The following is a 26,900-nucleotide window of genomic DNA, read 5'->3' as shown; positions in this document are numbered from 1 at the left end:
GGGGTGGGAAATGATGACACAATGGCTTGACCCCTGTTCGAGAAACCTCAAACCTGGGTACTCAATTGATGGCTGAAAAAATTGAGATTTGTCAAGATTGCACTTGATGCCCACAGACTGCATAACAGAAAACAGCGATTGGAGATTGCTAAGGTAATTGTTGGTGGAAGAACCCAAAACAATGACGTGCAGCCGGACACAGAGACTGTCAGCCCTTCAAAAAAAAAAAAAACTGAAAAATTGTGGATGCGCTAGTGATGTGAAAAGGCAGGTGCTGATATTTCTATAGACTGAATGGTATATTGACATCAAGAAGGCACCTAGTGGCCTCGTCCAAGGCGAGCTGGAGGTATGCTTCTAACAAATAAATCTCGGGAAACGTATTGCCTGCCTGATAATTTTGCAAGCAACTCATCAGAATGGAGCAAAAGATATGTATCTTACATGGACTGTGCATTAATCGCGATACTGAAGTCACCGTAGAGGCAAAGCTGACTCATTAGTCTCTCAGTGACCATTGGTGTATCCTGTTAGCTGGAAGAAATAGACTGGATGACATTGAGCGGTACCAGATGGCCCAATTCAGCCTTGACACAGTTGCGCAGTGTGACAGGTACCTGTCGTGCCCAAACAAAATGAGGGCGGGTGGACTGTTTTGTGGTAATGAGGCCTGAAAACTGGTAGCACTACCAAGCCCAGGGGAAACAGAAATGAAAACTCAGAGTAGAGGGACTCCAATTGCTGATACAGAACATGATATGACAATAAATTAACCTCATCAACAGTGGAGAAACTGTAAGCGATAAACACATCTAAACCAAACACATCTGCAGTATGGGAGTGATCTACAACAATGGAGGTGAGAGGGCAGACAAAAGATTTGTAAGAGACAGGAGTGGAAAATTGACCTAGGATTGGAATCTGTTGTTTATTGTACGTAACCAGCTTCCTTGACACCTGTGTGAGGGGAGGGAGCCCAGGTCCACATGTTTGTGTGTTTACTAAAGTCACTGCAACTCCTGTGACAACTTGCATTTTTAGCAGTCTATTAAAAACTACCAAGTCGGTAAACAATGTGTTTGGGGAGACAGCTATTGTAGAGAGAATTTATGTCCATCGGTACCACTGTGTTCACCATGTTTGAAGAGGAGCAACACACTGATGCAATTTGGCCTTTCTTTTAACACTTCTTGCAAACAGCCCAACACTTAGGGCATGCAGCATGCTTGTTGGATAAAGCAGTATGGGCGAGACAGAAAGGGCGGGGGGGCGTCAGGGTCAGGTCAAGCGTCTGCTGCTGTGATGCAGCCTGTTGTGCTGTGGCCGTAACCACTGCTGCCCCATGTGACACTGAGTAGAAGATTGTACTGCTGCAACGGTTTCCCCATCATCCTGAACACTTGCAGCGTGCCTAACAGGGGTTGACTGAGCAACTTCAGATAACTCCTCCCACACAGCAATCTGTGTGGCTGCGACCTACGACACTTCAAAGGACTGTGCTAAATTGAGCACATCCACAAGCATCAGATTCTCAGATGAAGTGCTTTTTCGTGGACTTCCGTATCCAGGGCCAGACAAATAATAACATCACCCACCATGTGATCAGCATAAGATTCATAATTGGTTCTAGAGACAAATTTACGATGACAGCTCAACCCATGTAACTCTGCAGTCTAGGCTTTGTATGATTGGTTTGGGCATTTCTGACAACAGTAAAAGTCTACACGTGTAGCAACGACATGCTTTCTGTTGCAGTAATAAGTTGAGAGAAGCTTGCACATGTTATCAAATGATAAGCTGGCTGGGTCTTGTAAAGGCGGAAGTTGGCACAAAGATTGATAAATGTGCTGCAAAAGCCAGGAAAGAAAGGAAGCATTAAGCAGGTTTGCATCAACCACACAAGAAACCTGGAAGTGCTGGCGTAACCATGTCTTGTAGGAGCCCCAATCTTCAGCTGTTTCATCATATGCCGGAAAGGGCGACAGTTGCACTGATGGGAGAGTAAGCTGATGTGAACACACAGAGGCCACCTGACTGCAATCAGTGGTGAAGAGCCTGCTGCTGTTCTGCGAAAGATTGCTGCCGGTCAGTGATATGTTGGAGTACTTCTTCCATCAAGATGTTTGTTGGGTGATTTCACACTGACGCAAACAGGCAGAGAAAACATAACCCTCACTAGTTGCCAGGTTTGCTATAGCAGGAACAAACTATATAGAGCAACAAATAAGACACCGGTTGTGCATAGTACTGAACACATTGGCTGGACAACAGTAATAGGGGATACAGTATAGGCTGAGCACTTGTTTGTGATCACTTAAATAATACTGTTTCCTTTGCGGCTCACCAGAGCGCACCAGGGGGCCGATTCAGTGGTCCTGTGAACTGTATGCATTTGCTATCTGTGAAATAGTGCGCGCCATGAGTAGGAAATGTACATCAGTTTCATATGAGCATTCCTGGACATTTGGGATCTGTGTAAAAAAAACTCTGTTCTGCAACATATTTATGCATTTTTTGTTCTTATAGCAGTGTGGGAAATATTAAATCAGTTGATGGTTATTTTCATACCATTATGGCGTATGGAATCTTATTTTGGGGAGATCAGCCCCTAGCTGGAAAAGTGCTATATGCGCAGACAAGAGACGTAAGTATCGTGAGTGGAGTCCACTCTAGAGTCACTTATAGATATCTGTTTAAGGAACTTGAAATCCTCACATCCACTGCAGAATATATATTCTCCCTGATGAGTTTCATAAGGGAAAGAAGGCTGCTTTTTAATCCTAGTAGTATTTATCATAGTCATGATACTGGAAGAAGAGTGTTTACTGGCTGCTTCCCTTTTCTCTTTATTGATGTTGACAAATAGTTTATTCTGTAAGAATATGCGATTTCACACATGCAGCCATTGCCTGGCTTGATAATATTGGTTGTGTCATGTTATGCGTAAAGTATTAGTAGCAATGGGCAGTTAGCAACAGCAAAAAATAGTAACCATTCATTACATAGGTAAAGAAAATTCCTTAAAGTTGTTTATATGTTGTGACACTATTTGCAAGTAAGTCGCGTGCCCAGTACTATTAAATCGCAGTGCATTTTAAGAACTATGCTTTGCCCTACTTTTGCGCTATGGGAGAAGCCACCAGCACTACATATAAATTTATAGGAAACGTGTTGGCCTTTGACTGAAAATATGTGTTATGTTTTCAAATGGGTCATTAATTCATTAGCTTGTCATATAGATATGTTCAGAGATTATTTTACAAATTTATTTCATGGCAAGACTAACCAAATTGGAGCAGTACATGTTCTCATCAAAGAAACTATTTCAGTTAATACTCTGTTCATCAAAAACCATCAGTATAGCTTTCTCTCTTAAATAATATAAATAGAGCTTCTTTATTTATCAGGTGAAGTCCATAATACTATAAATTAAGTTGTTCTGGTGTAATGGTGCTAGTGTCCGCTAACCAACAATGCTTTAACAGCAGAGCTAGACAGATTCTTATCATTTGATTCCGTATCGCAGGAGGAAGTGAACGTAAAGGAAACCATAACAACTTGAAATTAACAGTTGATATATTATTTGAATGGATCAAATACACTTACTAGATACATACAGCTTCAACAAGATGATAATCCCATCATTTAATCAGATATTCTGATACAGAGATGTGTGCTCTCTCTCTCTCTCTCTCTCTCTCTCTCTCTCTCTCTCTCTCTCTCTCTCTCTCTCTCTCTCTCTCTAAGCACAACAGCCATATCAGAATGAACAAAAGTTAACATAAAATAGAAGGTTTATAAGAATCTCTGCCCACATTACTTTCAACAATGTTCTGTCACTGTCACACGCCTTTGTTTAGCATAACACTTTACACTGTATTTCATTCAATATTTATTGAATTACCAGGGGATGGCACAGTTGCCATCTGAAAAGTTCGGCTAACAATTTCTGACATTGATTGAAACTGACTTTTCATAGTGTCAGACACTGGTAATTGTTTATAAGATCATACTATGACATTGTACTAGCAAGAGGGTGGTTTGAAAAGTTCTCGGAATCACCACGACAGGTCAGCGCTAGCGCAACGAGTTGTTCACGTGATATTCATTGGACTGTTGCCTGTAAAGACGTGCCACGTCAGTGCTCTTGGAACAAAGCTGTGGTGGTAACGTTGCTCTGTTGTTGTTCCCGCGTAATGATGTGTGAAGATGGAAAAAAATTTATATTCGAGAAAAAAAATTGAGATTCAGGCAGTGATTAAGTACTTTGTAAAGAAAGGTATGAAAGCAAAGGACATTCATGCTGATTTCCGAAATACACTGGGGGACTCTGCTCCTACATATTAAACTGTTGCCAAGTGGGCAAATGAATTTAAATTTGGTTGGGAGAGCTTAGATGATGATCCGCTAAGTGTTCAGTAAAGATGTTTCACTAATCCAGAAATCATTGCAAAAGTGCACAAAATGGTCATGGAGGATCACTGATTGAAAGTGCGTGAAATTGCTCATGCTTTCCAGATGCCATCTGAAAGGTACATCACATTTTACCTGAAGAATTAGAAATGAAAAAAAATATCTGCAAGAAGGGTGCCATAACTCTCGACACATGTTAGGAGAAACGAACAAGATGTTTTGCACTGGTTTGTGACCACAGATGAAACTTGGGTGCACTACTATAACCCAGAGACAAAACAACAACCAGAGAAGTGCTGATTCTCCACCACCATAGAAAGCAAACACAATTCCTTCTGCGGGAAAGGTCATAGCATAAGTGTTCTGGGATGCAAAGGGGATTCTGTTTGTAGATTATCTCCCCACTGGGCAAACAATAACTGGAGAATACTATGCTAACCTCTTGAACAAATTGCAATAAAGGATACACGAAAATAGGCCGGATTTAGCAAGGAAGAAAGTCATCTTCCATCAAACAATGCGCGCCCGCACATGTGCCATTGCCACGGCACAATTACACTAAGGTATGAATTGAATTGTTGACACAGGTGGCTTATTCATGTGATATGGCTCCGCTAGACTTCCATCTCTTCCCAAAACTGAAATTTTTTTTTGATGGACGAAGATTCACTTCAAACGAAGAATTGATAGCCAGAGTTGACAACTATTTTGCAGGCCTGGAGGAAACTCATTTTTGAGATGGGATCAAGGCACTGGTACATTGTTGGACCAAGTGCATTAATCTATTAGGAGACTACATTGGAAAAATTAAAAGAAAGTTTTAGTGATGTAAGTCCTTTTTTTCTATTACGTTTCGAGAACTTTTCAAACCACCCTCGTGGTTACATTATACAGAATAATAATTCACTAAGTTTGTAAATGAACGAGTATTATTATTATTTCTTTACTTTCTCAGACGTTAAGTCTGGTTAAAAATGGAAAGTGACGCGGACCTTGATCAAGCGTGACTTCCTTTTAACTGTACGGTATATGTTATATTGCATTTAGAAACTTTCGGGTAATTGAACATGTATCAATAATTACGGATTTCTGTAGTTGTATATATAAGTTTGGATGTAGCTGTATTGCATTGATGTACTGGTGGATATTGTGTAGTATGACTCCTTTAGTTGATAGTATAATTGGTATAATGTCAACTTTATCCTGATGCCACATGTCCTTGACTTCCTCAGCCAGTTGGATGTATTTTTCAATTTTTTCTCCTGTTTTCTTTTGTATATTTGTTGTAGGGTATGGATATTTCGATTAGTTGTGTTAATTTCTTCTTTTTATTGGCGAGTATGATGTCAGGTTTGTTATGTGTTGTTGTTTTATCTGTTATAATGGTTCTGTTCCAGTATAATTTGTATTCATCATTCTCCAGTACATTTTGTGGTGCATACGTGTATGTGGGAACATGTTGTTTTATAAGTTTATGTTGTAAGGTAAGCTGTTGATGTATTATTTTTGCTACATTGTCATGTCTTCTGGGGTATTCTGTATTTGCTAGTATTGTACACCCGCTTGTGATGTGATCTACTTTTTCTATTTTTTGTTCGCAAAGTCTGCATTTATCTGTTGTAGTATTGGGATCTTTAATAATATGCTTGCTGTAATATCTGGTGTTTATTGTTTGATCCTGTATTGCAACCATGAATCCTTCCGTCTCACTGTATATATTGCCTTTTCTTAGCCATGCATTGGATGCGTCTTGATCGATGTGTGGCTGTGTTAGATGATACGGGTGCTTGCCATGTAGTGTTTTCTTTTTCCAATTTACTTTCTTCGTATCTGTTGATGTTATGTGATCTAAAGGGTTGTAGAAGTGGTTATGAAATTGCAGTGGTGTAGCCAATGTATTTATATGAGTGATTGCTTTGTGTATTTTGCTAGTTTCTGCTCGTTCTAGAAAGAATTTTCTTAAATTGTCTACCTGTCCATAATGTAGGTTTTTTATGTCGATAAATCCCCTTCCTCCTTCCTTTCTGCTTAATGTGAATCTTTCAGTTGCTGAATGTATGTGATGTATTCAATATTTGTGGCATTGTGATCGTGTAAGTGTATTGAGTGCTTCTAGGTCTGTGTTACTCCATTTCACTACTCCAAATGAGTAGGTCAGTATTGGTATAGCATAAGTATTTATAGCTTTGGTCTTGTTTCTTGCTGTCAATTCTGTTTTCAGTATTTTTGTTACTCTTTGTCTATATTTTTCTTTTAGTTCTTCTTTAATATTTGTATTATCTATTCGTATTTTTTGTCTGTATCCTAGATATTTATAGGCATCTGTTTTTTCCATCGCTTCTATGCAGTCGCTGTATTTATCCAATATGTAATCTTCCTGTTTAGTGTGTTTTCCCTTGACTATGCTATTTTTCTTACATTTGTCTGTTCCAAAAGCCATATTTATATCATTGCTTTGTTTCAAAAGCCATATTTATATCATTGCTTTATTATTATTATTGTTATTATTATTATTATTATTATTATTATTCATCAATACTTGCAGTATGGTACATGTCACATTTGCTAGGGACGAAAGTTATTAAGCTTTCCCATTTGGAATGGCCAGAGGAAGAAACCTCCAGCAGTCAAAAACCTGGACGGAAGACTTCAGACTGCCAATATCTGTGTTTCGCTTGTTTTTAATTTCACGAGGTTGATATTACAGTACATGAATGGTCAGTTATTGATGTGCTCATTGCACCCTTTTGGTAAAATAATCTTTCATATTTTGTACGACACACATCAATATTGGTGGTTACTTGACATACTACATCAGTATGTTACAATTGGAAACAAATGAAATCATATTCTTTACATAATACATAGAAAAACACAGGCATGTATGGAGAATCTAGATTTGTACAACTACCCTTTCATGTTTTGAACATCACCAAACATCTAAGACATTGAAATAGTTTGACAGTTTGTATTCATGGTTATGCTGCTACAATGCTTGCTATGTAAACAGCATGCTGCAATGCCTCCTCCTCCAGCACAGTGATCACATGCCCATCATGGTACGCGTAGTCGCAGTGGTGAGTTTAGCGGGCGAAGTTACATATGGTGGAGGATTGACTGGTTGCGCTTGTACATGAAGGCTGGCAATGCGGTAGTCAGCTGTGTCCTTCACTTCACCTGGATCAAGTACATGCAAAGAATATTGGCAGTATCAGCATTCTACTAAAATGCAAATGTTTTATAGCTGTAAGAAACATTGCACATAATCACATTAGTACACTATGAGGACGTTCACTAATTGTGTCGTTTCAACTCAGTGTGTTGTCCATGGCTGTCTTTTGCTAATCTTGCCAGTTCATTCTGCTTTCATGTAATGTTGCCACACAATGTTCGTACATTTCACCAACTGGCCATAGATGGTTTAATTTACGGACGCCAAGCAAAAAACTGTATTTGGTCCATCACGCATCCCACGGGCATATTTTGTATGCTTGCACCATGATTCACTGTGCAACAAAATGTCCAGAATCCATAATGTCAGTTCATTCGCTCACTGGAACAGTCTGACACAAGAGTCGCACCACATCAGCTAATTTCTGTCCTTTGATGCATCGCTCTATGGGAAATAATCACAGTTTTCACATTAGACACAGGCTGAGACTCGGGATTCACAATTTCAACCAATGCATTTTAACATAGCATCACATTTATCTTCACATTTTCAGTTGAATTGTGCTTTTCTTTCAACCATGAACGTTATGGGGTGTTACAAGTTTGGCTTCTTAGCCTGTTTGCTTGTACACTTCACTCCTGTTGACTTGGAATTACTTATGCATAGCTCCGGCCTGATTTCACAAAGACTGTGTGTGCAGTAGCCACCAGAAAGATCGCGGGAGGCGCACATCAGCACGGCGCGTCACGAGCGGTAGTTGCCGCAAGTAGAGTCCCGTCCACCAGAGGGCACGCGAGAATTCGGACGCGACCTCTGCCGGCGTAACAACAACAACAACAACAACAACAACTCAGGCAGCACGGGCTGTGCCCAGTCAGTTAACATCGGGCATGCCTAGGACACAGTCCCGGTCTATGCTAAGTGAAGTGCTACGTAAAGGAGAACAGTGTTACTACACAATTGGCGACGAGTAGGGTCATTTTTTCGTGTGTTGCGTCATTGTTCCGGTTTCGCAGCTTCCCCACGGCGTGGGGGATTTAGTGCGGGTTTTGGTTGAGCAGCAGACGGAGCTCATGGCCACCATGAAACAAGTGCTTCTGGCGTTGCTCTCCACGCAGTCTGCTCCAGCGCCGTTCCCTCCTCCCTTTCCCCCGTTTGACGAGACGGCAGAGGATTGGGACGCATATGAACATCGCGTTCGGCAGCATTTCCAGGCGTTTCATGTAGCCGATGCGGAGGTATGTTATGCTCTCTTCTTGTCTTGGATATCTCCCTCACTGTATCAAGTTTTACAGGAACCCTCGTCCTTGTCTTTTGACGCGTTGTGTTCATTGCTGTCTTCATATTATCGCCGCCGCACACATGTTGTGGCGGCTAGGGTCGAGTTCTATCAATGCAAAAAAACAGCCCCATCAGTCTTACCGGGCGTGGGACGCTACCCTGCACGGTCTTAGTCGCAAGTGTCATTTTGTCACAGAGCAGTCGCGAGAGTCGTATGCCCACGTTATGGTACGCGACGTCATTGTTCGTTCGGCCCCTGATAGGGAGGTCCGGCAACGGGCCCTGCAGTTAGAAGACCCTTCCCTTGAGGAAATCCTGTCCATTGCTCAATCGTATGAAGTCTCTCACGCCGCAGGTCAACAGCTGGAAGCGTGATGCGATGTTGCGGCGGTTCAGGGCGGCACGTCCACGTCCACTGTGTCTGGGGTGGACAACATGTGAGCGGTACAATCCGGCCCTTACGGCCGCTCCCGCACGGCGCGTAAACAGAATTCCGGCCGCCTGCCCCTGTTGCCGTCCTGTGCGTCGTGCTATATACATCATGATCGGTCAGAGTGCCCCCAGCGTTGGACCGTTTGTCGCAAATGTAATAAAAAAGGTCACATTGCTAAAGTTTGCCGCTCAGCCTCAAAAGAATCGAAGGAAGCAGGTACAGAGGTCATGGACGTTGACATTCAGGAAGTTTCATCAGGCCAGGCTCCCGACACATCGGCACGCAAACTCTTTATCAAGGTGTCGGTTCAGTCGCGCCGGTTACAACTGCAAGTAGATACGGGCGCGGCAGTTTCGTTGTTGAATGCACAAACTTATTCCGACCTTGGATCACCCCCGTTGGCGCCAGTTTACCGGCGTCTACGCGGTTATGGTAGACAGTTCATTTCCCTACTGGGTCAATTCACTACCGACGTGACTTACAAATCAGTCACTCGGCCTATTACTTTTATTGTTGTCAGTGATGCGAGCTCCGCTAACCTTTTTGGCCTGGATGCCTTTCAAGCTTTTGGTTTTTCTATCGCTGACACCATACAGTTGGTCTCCGAAGACGTTCCCTATCAATCATTGGAATCTTTGATCTCAGACTTTCCAGATATCTTTGAGGAGGGCCTGGGGTGTGTTTCAGATTTTGAAGCTCACTTAACGTTGAAGGCGTCGGCTCGCCCGTGTTTTCAATGCGCGAGGCAGATCCCCTTGGCTCTCCGCCCTCAGGTAAAGGAAGAGCTAGATCGGCTGACAGCCCTAGGGGACGTTCTTCTCATTTCTTCTAGTGAGTGGGCTTCGCCCCCCATTATTGTAAGGAAGCCCTCGGTAAAATTACGTCTTTGTGGCGATTTCAAGGCCACCATTAATTCCCAATTGGTGGTGGACACCTATCCTTTGCCTCGTGCTGATGAATTGTTCTCCGCCGTGGCGGGAGGCCAATATTTTTCGAAAATCGATCTTTCGGAGGCTTATCATCAGATACCACTTGATGAGGACTCCAAACGGCTGGCGGTCGTCAACACCCCGTTTGGCCTTTACCAATACCAGCGGTTGGCCTTTGGAATATCCAGTGCCCCGGCGGTATTCCAGCGTTATCTTGAGCACATCACGTCGACAATCCCTCATTGTATTAATTACCTGGATGACATAATTGTCACAGGCCGCAGCACGAAGGAACACTTGCACAACCTTCGCACCCTATTTCTCAAATTCAGGTTTGTGGGCTTGTGTTGCAACCTGCATAAGTCAAACTTCTTCCAACCGTCCATTGAGTATGTGGGCTACACCATCTCTCGGCACGGCATCCAGCCACTAGGAAGTTTGGTCCAAGGTATCGTCGACCTTCCTCGGCCCACTTCGCTGAAAGAGTTACAAGCTTTTTTAGGCAAGATAGCCTATTACCAGCGGTTCATTCCCAGGGCTTCCACCATAGCCCGCCCCCTGTACTGCCTTCTGCACAAGGGTGTTCCTTTTGATTGGTCGCCTGCATGCGAGCGAGCGTTCACCTCGTTGAAGGGTCTCCTCATGTCAGCGCCTTGTTTGGCTACTTTTGACCCCCATAAGCTGTTGGTCCTGGCTACAGATGCTTCGCAGTATGGAGTGGGGGCGGTCCTGGCCCATCGCAATGCAGATGGTTCCGAGCAACCACTGGCATTTGCGTCCAAAACTCTTAGTCCCGCGCAGGCCCATTACTCCCAAGTGGAAAAAGAGGCTTTGGCCATTGTCTACGCTGTTACCAAGTTTCACCCTTTCTTGTATGGCATGAAGTTCCAGTTAATCACTGACCATAAGCCGTTAATATCGTTATTTGGCCCCGCCTCTCAGATTCCGGATAGGGCGGCCCACAGACTACAGCACTGGGCCTTGTTCTTCTCTAAGTACCATTATGACATTTATTTTCGCCCTACCGGACAGCATGCCAACCCGACGCTCTTTCCCGTCTTCTGGTGGGCCCGGATCGTATGTTCGATCGAGAGGAGATTATGTGTTTTCATTTGGATGTGGCGTCCCGCCAAGCGGTTGATGGCTTCCCGATCACTAGTTCTCGAGTCGCCAGGGAAACGGCAGCTGACCCGGTTCTCTGGCACGTAGTTCACCTCATTCAGCAGGGGTGGTCATCCCACCCTCCAGGCCGGGCCTTGGACCCTCTTCGTAATTATTTTATTCTATGAGACCGCCTCTCGGTCTTGGAAGGAGTTCTCCTTCTGGCTACCGATGATACAGCTCCTCGCGTGGTTGTTCCTGCAAGTTTACGAAGGGAGGTCCTCACGTTATTACATGCGGGGCACTGGGGTGTTTCCCGTACTAAAACCTTGGCTCACAGACATGTGTACTGGCCTGGTATTGACAGAGAAATTGAGCACTTGGTGGCCGCCTATTCCCAGTGTGCGAGCCAACAGGCATCTTCCAGGGCAGCGTTCTCTTCATGGCCGCCGGCAACCCAAGCATGGGAACCCGTTTCTCAATGGCTTTTGGCTCATTGTCATTGATGCTTATTCCCGAGCCCCGTATGTGGTTCGCTGCTCCTCAACCACTTCAGAAGTTGCAATCCAGGCACTAGCAAAAATCTTTTCTGTGAAAGGTCTGCCAATCACCCTGGTCTCGGACAATGGACTGCAGTTTATTTCGCAGACCTTCCAGGATTTTTGTAGGCACTTCGGTATTCGCCACGTTTGCTCTCCCCCCTTCCATCCACAATAAATGGGGAAGCCGAGCGTATGGTGCGCACATTTAAGACGCAGATGAAAAAGTATGTGCACGAATTTCCTGCGGAGGAAGCATTGACGTTTTTCCTGACGGCATACCGGACCACACCAATGGGAGAACGCAGCCCCGTAGAGCTCCTCCATGGGCGCCAACCTAGGACTCTGCACCTCCTCCGGCCTGGCCCTCGCCAGTCTTCGCAAAACGGAGTACCTGGCTTTCCAATGGGTATGTCGGTCTGGGCTCGTGGGTTTGGTCGCAATCCATGTTGGATACCGGCGATGGTCCTGCGCCGAAATGGCCGCCGGCTCTATACCTTGCAGGCGGGGGACCGGGTGGTACATTGTCACCAAAATCAGCTACGTCCACGTTTGGGCACCCACCCTCCGACCTCTCGGACACTGGCTTCCCCATTGCCGGCACCCGTGTTGGTTTCTCAGGGGACGTTACTGCCTCTCCCCGCTGTGACTCTGCCGCACTGCGATGGTTCTCAGCCTTGGCAGCCTCCAGTAGCTCCAGCACCGGCATCGCCATAGTTTGAGATGACCCAGCGAGAGCCAGCCCCCCTCGCAGGCCCGGTTTCTCAGGAGGCTGGTTTACCTGTGGTCGTCCCTTCCCTATCGTCTCCGCAACTGGGTCTTGCCCCTCCCGAGGTGGAACAGGATCCGGAGTTCGACAGCTTGTCGCCCGTTCTGTCCCGGGCTCCGGTGGTGGGACGACGGGGGCCTCTTCGTGTGGATCACTTCCAGCCGTATTCGAAGGTTCCGGCTCGAGGGTTGGCAGATCCCCTCGACTCCGGCCTTCCAGTGGATGTGGAGGTCATCACTCCTGCCCGACGCTCCACCTTCCGACGCAGTGGATCGCAGTGGCTTCACCCCCCGAAGGAGGAGGAGTGCAGCAGCCACCAGAAAGATCGCGGGAGGTGCACATCGGCACAGCGCGTCACGGACGGTAGTTGCCGCAAGTAGAGTCCCGTCCACCAGAGGGCACGCGAGAATTCGGACGCAACCTCTGCCGGCGTAACAACAACAACTCAGGCAGCACGGGCCGTGCCCAGTCAGTTAACATCGGGCATGCCTAGGACACAGTCCCGGTCTATGCTAAGTGAAGTGCTACGTAAACGAGCACAGTGTTACTACAGTGTGTTTGTAGCATATGTTCCATTTGATGTATTTTGCATTTGTTTATTGAATTACTCAGGGTATGTGTGCGTGTTCCTTTTTTTTTTTTTTTTTTTTTTTTTTTTTTTTTTTTTTTTTTTTTTTTTTTTTTTTTTTTTGTAGCCAATGCCACAAATACTGACTCCTGCTTTCGGGTTTACATTGACCTAACTTTATTCAAATTACAAAAAGTGCTTCATGCAGTTATAGAGCTATTCACTCATAATAAGTTGTACTTCAACAGTGCACAGTGCATTTCCGTTTACACGAAAATGCATTCGGACAGTACAGTCTGTACTTGGGTACATTATTATACAAATGTTTGGGTCCAATGGATAAATATTAATTCTGCTACATCTACCAGGTTTGAGGATAGCAAACATTACTTTATTATTACTACTGATGTCAAATAAGCTTAATGTGCAACATCTCGTTGCTTAGAATCATTATCAGAATTTTCGTAATGGTCAAATGAGATTTAATCTTGAGTACATTAATATTCTCACTACTACAAATTATTAGTGATTACTAGGTATTACTGTGGGCTAACTAGGATAAGAAGTACCAAACATCATGAGACATGAGAACTAAAAGAAAATATTAAAACCATACATCTGTGTATAAAAGACAAACAACATTATTCAATATACTTTTTCAAATCCTTAGAAGGATATAACCCTTTCATGTTCACTGTTATGGGACAAGCTAGTCTGTAGCTGCCCCCCCAAATTACCCCTGGTTACCTGGTAAGGTCCAGCATGAAGTATTGCCATTTCTTAGTTTGGCCCTTTATGCTGGACGACTTCGGAAGAGTCCTCAACAAGACTAGTTCACCTATGGCATAGGTTGAAGTCGGTTTTTTAAATTGTATTTGGCTTTTCAAGTGTCAGCCTCCTTGGTGAGGTGCACTAATGTGTTATTTATTTTTGTACTTACATCTGGTTCCAGTTGAGGTAACTTTGGGATTGGGTTGGTCCAGCTGTCTTCTCTCATGGGGTATAATCTGTTGAAGTGTGTGCTAAATTATTAAACATTTCTTCAAACGGCTGAACATACTTGACCCATTTTGTATGTTGCCTGTGAGCATAAATTCTGATGAATTTATTAAGCCACTTGAACACCCTTTCAACTGGGCTACTTTATCGATGGAAACGAGAGGTCAGTACCTGAGTTATCTCTTGTACAAATTGCTTCCATTTTGTGCTGACAAAATGCGATGCGTTATCAGATGGCAAGCCTTTGGTTTTCCATTATTTGCTATATAATCAGTCATTATTCTCCTGATAATCAGGGTGGAAGTGATAGTTTTACTTGTAAATAATTTCAAGTATTTGGAGATCACCACATGTTAAGTGCTTTACACCCCAGCGAGTGGCCGGGAGTGGCCCACAGGTGTATATTGATGATGTTGATTCTAATGGTTTCACGGGAATTGTTGGATGGAGTTCAGTTTTCATGGATACATTAGTACGTTTGGCCTTATGACAGGTAACACATTTCCTTACCAAATTACACACCCTCTTTTTGAGGTTAGGGTAATAACAGTAATTGGAAATTTTCCTGGTGCACTTTTAAATTCCAAAGTGCCCTCATGTGTTGTGGGTGCACTAGATCAGATTGTAAAAACTACTGTGACAATACACAAATACATCAGTTGTCATCCAGTACTTTTTTTGATGGAGTAGTATACCATTTTATATATAATAATGGTTGGCCAACTCATCACGTGGGTCACTTATTAGCTTCAGAGATGAACTTTGTACAAGTGATAACACACGCTTCCCCCCCTCCCCCCCTCCCCTCCCCCTGCCCCAGGGGACTGGCAAGTCTTTTGTGAATATATGCTTGGCATACAGGGGACCTCTGCCCTTGCAGTACTCCTTCCCTTGGGGACCAAGTGTTGTGTACAGTTGGGACATTGAAATGTGTGAAAGAATTAGAAGACTTGGGTGGATTTTGTTTTGTCTTTTCCTCTTGTTTTGTCTTTTCCTCATTTCTTGTTCCGACTTCTCCTGTCCTTCCTGTGCTTCGGCATTTAAGGCCCCCCTTTTTGCCTTTCTTCCAGCCTGTGTGTGCCTGAGGGCCAGCTCATGCGTTTGACAGATAAAGAGTGACTGAGTAATGCGTAACTCCCGCCGTAAAGGCCAGTCCTGTGGAGGGGTGATTGTCTGAACTGGCACCTTCCCAACTGCTAATTGGTCCCTCTGTGTGGAGTTCAGAAGGTATGGCCTGAGTTGTGAAAAATCACCTACGGCGGGTGTGCTACCATTTGTGGGGGTCGCTCAGAAGGAAGGAGCACGCCATTGTAGATGTTGGCAATCATGAGGGATTCACCCACAATGAGTACAATAGCTCCACCAAGGCAACCTCTGTCTAATAAACAGAAATGGAATGAGCTCAAAGAAATGACGAATCTTCCAGTTGCACCCCGCGCTAACTCATAGTATCATGCACAGGAGGAGACAAGAACTTTCCTACAGTGAACCCTTTCATCATTCTGAAAGGTATGGGTACAATTGCAGGCTCACTAAAGTCCTGCATTTGCTTACACAGTGGACCTTTGCTTTTTGAGACAGACAGTGCCTTTCAAGCCCAAAAACTGCTTTAAGCTACACTCCTCCATGGATACCCAGTTCGTGTAGAGGCTCGTCAAACACTGACTTCTTCATGTGGTGTCATATACACTCGTCTGCTTGATAGTACGACTGAAGAAGATATGCAACATTATCCATCTTATCAGGGCATAACCATAGTCCATCAGGTTTTGAAGAGGGTTGATGCAAAGTTACTGGCTACCCGTACCCTTTTTGTTATGTTTGATCAACTGAAGCTCCTGTCAATAATCGAGGCAGGCTATGAAGTTATCAATGTCAGACCCTTCATACCGAACCCAGTGCATTGCTATCAATGTCAGCATTATAACCGTAACCACACGTCCTGGAAAAACACCGCCAGATGTGTAACTTGTGACAAGGATGTGCACGAGGGAGATTGCCCACCTCCTCCCTGCTGTGTCTGATGCACTGGCAACCATACCACTTCAACCTGTGACTGCCCTGTGTACCTTGATGAGGTAGCCAGTCGGGAGATCTGGGTGAAGGAAAAGGTACCCCTCAATATTGCTCGCAAAATGTTAGCTAGGCGAAATTCTTACATAGCAATATCTGGCAGTTACAGTACCATTGTCGCTATGTCACGACCTATAAAAGATATGGCCATGTAGACCTGCAACCTCCAGTTCAGTGCTATGGTTGTGAAGTTATGCAGTGCTGCAGTGACATCCTCATCTCCACCCACTACAGTTGCTCATAACACCAAAAACCATTCGCCCACACCGACAATGGAAATTTAAAAAGGAATTCTCCAGAGATGACTTCTTGCACACCTTAAGTCACCTGACAAATGCAAAGGTGCTAAGAAGTCGACCAGAGACAAACGTTCTTCCCCTTCTCCAACTCGGAGATCCTCTACAACAGTGACACCACCTGACACCTTAGTCCGGCTGCCTCCATTTCATCAGTGTGAATCACCCACTGATTCTCCACCTTGGAGTCAGCTGATTGACCCAGGGAGGTTACTGGCACATTTGAAGAAATAATGGAACAGGATCCTTCAACCTCAGTACCCTGTAGTAATACTCAGCCGAAATCTGGCACTCAGCAGCCACCAGCCACCATAGTAATTGCCTCTTATAAGAGGAATATCTCCTATCATCTAATGTGGCTTTTCTCCAATGGAACATTCGTGGCATCAGATCAATGGGGCAGACTTACAGTTGCTAATGGGATCGCAATGCCCAGTTGTCTTATGCCTCCGAGAAATGAAATTATGCCCTCAGGATCACTTTGACCTTTTACATTTCACTCCAGTACGTTTCAAACTTCCTTCCGAGGAAGGAACTCCAGCTCAGGGAGAGTTATGACGCTCATTTGGAACAGCAGCCATAGCCAAACCATTTCATTGACTACCCACCTACAAGCTGTTGCTGTCTATCTTTCTCTCCCCAGTTATAACTTTTCGCTTTGTAATATCTACATACCCCTGTCATCTCATCTCACCAGGGCAGACATACTGCAGCTTACCGCTCAGCTCCCTCAATCCTTTTTGCTACTTGCCAACTTTAGTGCCCACTGTCCCATTTGGGGCTCTCTGAGGACCTGCCTGAGAAACACTCTCCTGGCAGATATTCTCTACTAGCTTGCTCTCATTTCTGTCAACACCGGTGAACCAATATTTCTTTTAGATTCTACATTTAATGTTCTCACACCTGGATGTCTCGTTCTTTAATGTGCAGTTTGCCCACCATCTAGAGTGGTTCGTCTCTCTGACATATACTACTCAAGTGACCATTTTCTGTTCATAGTTCACCTACTAACTCTTGCCCCGTGTGTGTGTGTGTGTGTGTGTGTGTGTGTGTGTGTGTGTGTGTGTGTGTGTGTGAAGACCAACTGGCAGCTTTACAAAGCTGACTGGAGGCACTACTCATCACTGGCAACCTTAAACAGACAACATTTCCACAGCAGTGATGATCAGGTAGAGTACCTTCTGAAAGTTATCCTTACCGCTGCAGATTATTCCATCCCTCGAACCTCTACCCTGTTTTAACATGTATCAGTCCTCTGGTGGACTGAGGAATTCCACGCTGTGGTTCTTGTGCAGAGATGTGCTCTCTGTGTCTTTCAATGCCACCCCACAAAGGAGAACTGTGTTAGTTATAAACAATTACATGTAAAGTGCCATTGCATTATCAGAGATAGCAAAAAAGCTAGTTAGAGCTCTTTTACTACTTCTTTTAACAGTTTTACTCCCTCTTCTGTTGTTAGGGTTAACCTAGATCGGATTTCTGGAATCGAGGTGTCTCTCCCAGTTCCTGCCGTGAGTGTAGCGAATGATGCCATTGTGGGCCCTATTGATATTCCCAACACTGTGGGTCAATACTTTGCAGAGATCTCGAGCCCCGCCCATTACCATCCCGCCTTCTTACTTTGGAAACAAGTGATGAAGGAGGCACAGAATCGAGGATGCTACAATACTTTTTTTACTTTGAAGAAGCTCGAACATGCTTCTCACCTCATCATGATCATCCTCTCCAGGATCAGACAATAGACATTTAGATGTTGCAGCATCTCTCTCTTGACAGCAAGTACTTTCTCCTTCCTATGTATAATCGCATCTGGACAGACGGCATTTCCCAGACATTAGTGTGAAGCCACTGTATTGCCCATACCCAAGGCTGATAAGGACAAACATGTTGCATTCAGCTACCACTCAATTTCCCTCACCAGCAGTGTCTGCAAGATGATGGAACGCACTGATGCTCAAATTGTTATAGGCACTGAAAGCTGGCTAAAGCCGGATATAAGGTCAGCTGAAATTTTTGCGAAGAGCCTAACGGTGTTCCGAAAGGATAGGCTAAACATGGTTGGCGGTGGCTTGTTTGTTGCTGCCAGAAGTAGTTTATCTTGTCGCGAAATTGAAGTAGATACTCCTGTGAGTTAGTATGGGCAGAGGTCATTGTTGGCAACTGGAATAAAATAATAATTGGATCCTTTTATTGACCTCCCAGTTCAGATGATACAGTTGCTGAAAGGTTCAAAGAAAACTTGAGTTTGATTTCAAACACTTACCCGACTTGTACAATAATAGTTGGTGGTGACTTTAATTTTCCCTCGATATGTTGGTGAATATACATGTTTAATTCCTGAGGTACGCATAAAATATCATCAGAAATTGTGCAAAACGCATTCACTGAAAATTATTTCGAGCAGTTAGTTCATGAGCCCACGCGAATAGTAAACGGTTGTGAAAACACATTTGACCTCTCAGCAACAAATAACCCTGAGTTAATAACGAGCATCAAAACTGATTCAGGGATTAGTGAACACAGAGTTGTCGTAGCAAGATTGAATACTGTACTCCCGAAATTCGCGAAAAATATACCTATTCAAAAAAGCAGATAAAAATTCACTTGACGCCTTCCTAAGAGACAATCTCCACTCATTCCACATTAATAATATAAGTGTAGACCAGATGTGGCTTAAATTCAAAGAGATAGTATTGGCAGAAATTGAGAGATTTATACCAAATAAATTAACAAACGCTGGAGCTGCTCCTCCTTGGTACCCAAAACTGGTTAGAACACTGTTGCAGAAACAATGAAACAAACATGCCAAATTTAAATAGATGCAAAATCCCCAATATTGGCGATCTTTTACAGAAGCTCAAAATTTAGCGCGGACTTCAATGCGAGATGGTTATACTAGTTTCCACAACGAAACTTTGTCTCGAAACCTGGCAGAAAATCCAAAGAGATTCTGGTCGTATGTGAAGTATGTTAGCGGCAAGAAATAATCAATGCCTTCTCTGCAAGATAACAATGGAGATACTATCGAAGACAGTGCTGCCAAAGCAGAGTTACTAAACACAGCCTTCCGAAATGCCTTCACAAAAGAAGGCGAAGTAAATATTCCAGAATTCGAATCGAGAACAGCTGCCAACATGAGTAAGTAAATATCCTCGGAGTAGTGAAGCAACTCAAAATGCTTAATAAAAGCAAGTCTTCTGGTCCAGACTGTATACCAATTAGGTTCCTTTCGGAGTATGCTGATGAATTAGCTCCATACTTAACAGTCATATACAACCGTTCGTTCGACGAAAGATCTGTACCCAAAGACTGAAAAGTTGCACAGGTCACACCAATATTCAAGAAAGGTAGTAGGAGTAATCCACTAAATTACAGGCCCATATTGTTAACGTCGATATGCAGCAGGATTTTAGAACATACATTGTATTCGAACATTATGAATTACCTCAATGAAAACGGTCTGTTAACACAGTCAACATGGATTTATAAAACATCATTCCTGTGAAACACAACTAGCTCTTTATTCACATGAAGTGTTGAGTGCTATTGACAAGGGATTTCAGATTGATTCCGTATTTCTGGAAGGCTTTTGACACTGTACCACACAAGTGGCTTGTAGTGAAATTGCGTGCTTATGGAATATCGTCTGTTATGTGACTGGATTTGTGATTTCCTGTCAGAGGGGTCACACTTCATAGTAATTGACAGAAAGTCATCAAGTAAAACATAAGTGATTTCTGGTGTTCCCCAAGGTAATGTTATATCCCCTTTGCTGTTCCTTATCTATATACGGTACCGGTAAACGATTTTGGAGACAATCTGAGCAGCCGTCTTCGGTTGTTTGCAGATGATTTTGTCGTTTATCAACTAATAAAGTCATCAGAAGATCAAAACAAACTGCAAAACAATTTAGAAAAGATATCCGAATGGTGCGAAAAGTGGCAGTTGACGCTAAATAACGAAAAGTGTGAGGTCATCCACATGAGTGCTAAAAGGGAGTCGTTACACTTCGGTTACACTATAAATCAGTCTAATCTAAAAGCCGTAAAGTCAACTAAATACCTAGGTGTTACAATTAGCAACAACTTAAATTGGAAGGAACACATAGAAAATGTTGTGGGGAAGGCTAACCAAAGACTGCGTTTTATTGGCAGGACACTTAGAAAATGTAACAGACCTACTAAGGAGACTGCCTACACTACACTTGTCCATCCTCTTTTAGACTACTGCTGCGCGGTGTGGGATCCTTACCAGGTAGGACTGATGGAGTACATCGAAAAAGTTCAAAGAAAGGCAGCACGTTTTGTATTATCATGAAATATGGGAGAGAGTGTCACAGAAATGATACAGAATTTGGGGTGGAAACCATTGAAAGAAGCCGTTTTTCGTTGCGACGGAATCTTCTCATGAAATTTCAATCACCAACTTTCTCCTCCGAATGCGAAAATATTTTGTTGAGACTGAGCTACGTAGGTAGGAACGATCACCACGATAAAATAAGGGAAATCAGAGCTCGTACCAAAAGAAAGGCGTTCATTCTTTCCACGAGCTATAGGAGACTGGAATAATAGAGAATTGTGAAGGTGGCTCGTTGAGCGCACTGCCAGGCACTTAAATGTGATTTGCAGAGTGTCCAAGTAGATGTAGATGATCAATGGTTGGCTGGTGTGGTGGCTTGAGTCTTGGAATTTGCTAACAAATGCACAGTGTGGATTTCAGAAGCACTGCTCTGTGCTTGATCATCTCATCACCCTGTCAATCCATATTATGAACAATTTTCTGTGGAAATGTCAGATTGTAGCTGTGTTTTTCGATTTGGAAAAGGCTTACGATACCTGCTTGAGGACGGACATCTTCCATACAATGCTCACATGGGTCTTCTGAGGGCACCTGCCCCCCCCCCCCCCATTTTATTCAGGAGTTTTTAAAAGATCAGGTTTTCAAGGTACATGTGCGTTCCACTTTGTCGAACGCTTTTATCCGGGAGAATGAGGTGCCTCAGGGCTCTGTGCTTAGCATAGTCCTCTTTGCCTTAGCAATTAACCCTATCATGGACTGTTTCCCCCCAGGCATCTCAGGTGCTCTTTTTGTCGATATCTTTGCGATCTACTGCAGCTCTCAGTGGACATGTTTACTTGAGCAATGACTTTAGCTATGTATTCACTATCTGTACTCGTGGACCGTCAACAATGGCTTCCACTTTTCACTAGAAAAACTCTGTCTGAACTCCTGGTGACAGTATAAGGAGTTTTTCCCACCGCCCTTGAATCTTGGTGCTGTTTGTTGAAACTGTGAAATTCGTGGGTGTCACACACGGTGTTTTGCTGCATGGAAAATTAAACAGCTCTCAACGGCTTTTTTTGGATGACCTCCTCTTCGCCTCTTTTGTTGTGAGGAGATACTTTTAGCTAGGCTGCATATTGGGCACTTGTCATTTCAGTCTACGCCATTTGTTAAGTGGAGACTCTGCACCACTCTGTGTGTACAGCAACCAACCTTTGACAGTCCCCTATTTTCTGACCCAATGCCTATTTTATAACCATTTATATTTTAATATATGTTTGCCATCTGAATTATCAGATTTCTCGCAGATACAGCATTAGCTGTAGATCATGTTTTAATTTTTATTCATCGTAGTACGAGGTGCATTCAAGTTCTAAGGCCTCCGATTTTTTTTTCTAATTAACTACTCACCCGAAATCGATGAAACTGGTGTTACTTCTCGACGTAATCGCCCTGCAGACGTACACATTTTTCACAACGCTGACGCCATGATTCCATGGCAGTGGCGAAGGCTTCTTTAGGAGTCCGTTTTGACCACTGGAAAATCGCTGAGGCAATAGCAGCACGGTTGGTGAATGTGCGGCCACGGAGAGTGTCTTTCATTGTTGGAAAAAGCCAAAAGTCACTAGGAGCCAGGTCAGGTGAGTAGGGAGCATGAGGAATCACTTCAAAGTTGTTATCACGAAGAAACTGTTGCGTAACGTTAGCTCGATGTGCGGGTGCATTGTCTTGGTGAAACAGCACATGCGCAGTCCTTCCCGGATGTTTTTGTTGCAGTGCAGGAAGGAATTTGTTCTTCAAAACATTTTCGTAGGATGCACCTGTTACCTTAGTGCCCTTTGGAACGCAATGGGTAAGGATTACGCCCTCGCTGTCCCAGAACATGGACACCATCATTTTTTCAGCACTGGCGGTTACCCGAAATTTTTTTGGTGGCAGTGAATCTGTATGCTTCCATTGAGCTGACTAGCACTTTGTTTCTGGATTGAAAAATGGCATCCACGTCTCATCCATTGTCACAACCGACAAAAAGAAAGTCCCATTCATGCTGTCGTTGCGCGCCAACATTGCTTGGCAACATGCCACACAGGCAGCCATGTGGTCGTCCGTCAGCATTCGTGGCACCCACCTGGATGACACTTTTCACATTTTCAGGTCGTCATGCAGGATTGTGTGCACAGAACCCACAGAAATGCCAACTCTGGAGGCGATTCCCCAAAACAATTCTCTCCACTTTCTCGATTATGTCGCCAGACTGGCTTGTGCGAGCCCGAGGTTATTTCGGTTTGTTGTCACACGATGTTCTGCCTCCATTAAACTGTCGCACCCCCGAACGCACTTTCGACACATCCATAACTCCATCACCACATGTCTCCTTCAACTGTCGATGAATTTCAATTGGTTTCACACCACGCAAATTCAGAAAACAAATGATTGCACGCTGTTCAAGTAAGGAAAACGTCGCCATTTTAAGTATTTAGAGCAGTTCTCATTCTCGCCGCTGGCGGTAAAATTCCATCTGCCGTACGGTGCTGCCATCTCTGGGACGTATTGACAATGAACGCGGCCTCATTTTAAAACAATGCACATGTTTCTATCTCTTTCCAGTCCGGAGAAAAAAAATCGGAGGCATTAGAACTTGAATGCACCTCGTAATATGGCAAAGAAAATTTAATTTTCAACCATTTGAGTAACCTCCTCAAAGGGGAAGTGATCTTGTTTAGCTATCTCCTCTACTCCAGTCGATTAGGCTCCGAATATTATTGACATCAAATTTATTTGGGAATTGACCATTTGAAGTTATGACATGGGAGCGAATGGCCTCAGCTGTTTTGCATTCTAAAGCAAGAACAAACCAACAAAGGTAAGACATCCTACAATCGATTGCTGAATCAGTTATTCCCACAGGGTAACATACAAAGTGAGTTGGCAGTTTATTTGAAAGGCCTCAGTAATGTAAAGGAATTGTTTTCATTCATTTGTCTGAGCACTGTACAACACAGAGGTAGAAAATTTTTAGGAAGTGCTTATAAATTGGCTACCTGCTCTTGTAAATCAAATATTGATTGAGGAGAAGTCATCACATTTATTAGGACAATAAATTAAATAGTAATTTGTGGAAAATAATGATATCAATGTAGATTGAGATACAATAGCAGATGCTTGTGATTTAACATTGGATGTTGAAATATCTGTTATTGATATGGTGTATTGGACCCCCTCACCCCAGGTAACTGGCAAATTTTTATGAGACATTTTGATGCCTCAGTGTGCTATCTGTTGGACAGAAAGAAGGTAGTATTAATTTGTGATTATCTTTACTGTATATTTCTTAAAGGAATCTGACAAGAAAATTGATCTAGACATGCTTTTACTTACTTAGAATTTAGTAATAGACATAAGTTTTCCTATTCGAATAGCTCCAGAGGTAGTGTCCTGGTAGATGTTGAGTTCATACAACTAGCAAAAGGTAAACAGACCTATGCCTATCTTGCAGTAAATGGGTTGTCAGAGTGTGGTGGACATTTTCTTGTGTTACAAAGCATAATTGTATTTGGAGAAAGACTGAAATATATTAATTGAATAATTTGGTTATGAATAAATTTGTTTCCATTTTGATCAAGCAATTAACAACATTGGATTCCTGCATGTATCGGAGCATCCTCAGAATAAAAGGAGTTGTTAAAAAAGAGCCAGAAGCATTTTCATGTTATAAACAGTAATGTAAAATCGTAAGAAACGCTATTAAAAAAAATCAAAGAATGTGCACAAACTACCAGACAATAACAACAAATCAGTGTGGAATATTGTTAAAAGAGAAATAGGGAAAAAGCCATAGAAGATGATGCTGTTAGTATTTAAGAGAATGGTAACATTGTAAAAGACAGTTCACATGACTCAGATATTTTTAATAATTACTTTTTAAAAATTCCTTAGGAAAATTAGTTCAAGTAATTGAGAAGAGAAAGCAAACAATAGCTCTGTACTGAAGAGGCAAGACAAAGGAAAATTAGTGAAATCGTAATTTCTCACACATCCCCATTCAAAGTAAAGAAAAACATCATGACCATCAAAAGTTGAGATTCATATGAGCTAATCTAATATCCCCAACATGACACAAAAAAGTGAGGCCTTTTAATACGTAATGTTCCTTTGTCACATATTTAATACATCATAAACTGAGAATATTTTGTAAGACAGATTAAAATGTGTCATTGGTAGGTTTTCTATAAGAGGGATGACTCCAAAGGTATTGGTAACTACTGACCAGTATCACTCCTTACAAAAGTTTCAAAAGGTTTTGTGAATGGAATATACTCAAAGCTTTCGTCCATGTGTGTAGTAATGGCATACTTAGTTAATCACAGTTTGAATTTAAAAATAACTGCTCTAATGAGGCAGTTATTTGTACATTCACTGAACACATAATATGGTTTTAAGTGATAAAATATCACCAGTTGGGATTTGTGACTTATTGAAAGCCTTGGATTGTGTTGAACATAATATTCTAATAGAGAAGTCAAGTTTTTCTGGGATGCATGATTCATCATCTTTCTGGTTTAGTTTCTATTTAAGAAACAGGATGCAGAAAGTTACATTAGAATGATTAACACAAAAAGGGGACCCATATTGTTTGCATGGGAAGAAATCACAGGGAGTGTTCTACAAGGTTCAGCCATTGGCCTGTTACTGTTTTCACGCTTTGAAAATGAAGTACCATTTCATTCGATTCAGGAGGCAGAATTCTTTCTGCTATTGTATAAGCATTATGTATATGCATGAAAACTTAGTTGAGAAAAACCATATAGCAGGCCTGCTAATATGTTGAGGCTTAAACACTTTTGCCACCAGAATAATTGCCAACTTTGGGACATCGAAATAAGTAAATTAACGTATTTTCGTGTATTTCTGCCCTACAGAATATTATGCTGGGGTAGCATCTCACTTGAGTAAAAAGTTTCATTGCACGAAAGAAAGTAATTAGAACTAGGTATGGGCTTTACACAAATCCATCCCATAGACACCTATTTAAGCAATTAGGAGTATTATCCACTGCCTCACACATTTATTCACTAATGAAATTTGTTGGCAACAATCCATTGCAGTTTGTTAGTAAGTGATATATTCAGAAGTACAGTGCAATATATGAAAGAAGAATTCCCCACACTCCCCTTTACTTATTCCATCTTTGGCACAGAATGTGGGCAGAGATTTTCATGTAATCATTGGAGAGGTACTAACTTAGTTAATCATAAAAAAAAATTAAAAAAAAAGGTTCAGATGGCTCTGAGCACTATGGGACTCAACTTCTGAGGTCATTAGTCCCCTAGAAATTAGAACTAGTTACACCTAACTAACGTAAGGACATCACACACATCCATGCCCGAGGCAGGACTCGAACCTGCGACCATAGCAGTCGCGCGGTTCCGGACTGAGCGCCTAGAACCGCTCGGCCACTGCGGCCGGCTAATCATTTCAGTTGGTGCTCTATTGTGTTTTAACAGCAGCACTAAAAACATTTCTAAATTATCATTATCTTCTGTTATTAGAGCCTGATTCACCAACCACTGCTAGCATTATGTAGCATCCACCTAGTTTTGGTTTGATGTGGCATTATACCAGTGAAGTTCAGGCCCTCTCTTCTAACCTGCTGAATACGGTAATTTGTTTCTGCACATTACCCCAGTGAAGTAATGGGCAGGAACCCAGTACAAATCAGTAAGTAACAAACTTTTCACACTCATCACTGTTCACCTTCTTTTACCCGGCCTTTTAATTACGTAGTCGATTCTTTTCAAAATATTATATATGGGCAGGTGGTCAGTAGAAGTCCCCCCTCATCTCATGACTTTATGGATAACACCTCATCAAATGGCTTGATCAGCAGAGGTCTTTCATGCTGTATAGCCTTTTACCTACTTAATCATATCCATTAAGTGAATCATTTCCATTAAGTGCTTAACTACAGTCAGTGTCCATCCCAAGCCTGCTGTCTGATGCGTGGTAACTGGACTAAATGATTGTGTCATCTTTGGAGGCAGTT

General features: G+C 42.8%; 1 protein-coding gene across 4 annotated transcripts in view; it reads left to right on the top strand.

The window, feature by feature from the left end:
* Window positions 1-26,900, top strand: part of LOC124790151 (UV-stimulated scaffold protein A-like) — a 125,811-nt gene that overhangs the window by 13,362 nt on the left and 85,549 nt on the right. The window lies entirely within an intron of this gene.

This window comes from Schistocerca piceifrons, chromosome 3 (genome assembly GCF_021461385.2).
Source record: "Schistocerca piceifrons isolate TAMUIC-IGC-003096 chromosome 3, iqSchPice1.1, whole genome shotgun sequence".
In the NCBI taxonomy this organism is placed as follows: domain Eukaryota; kingdom Metazoa; phylum Arthropoda; class Insecta; order Orthoptera; family Acrididae; genus Schistocerca; species Schistocerca piceifrons.
Note: the sequence above shows the minus strand (reverse complement) of the source record. Positions and strands in the feature narration are given on the sequence as shown.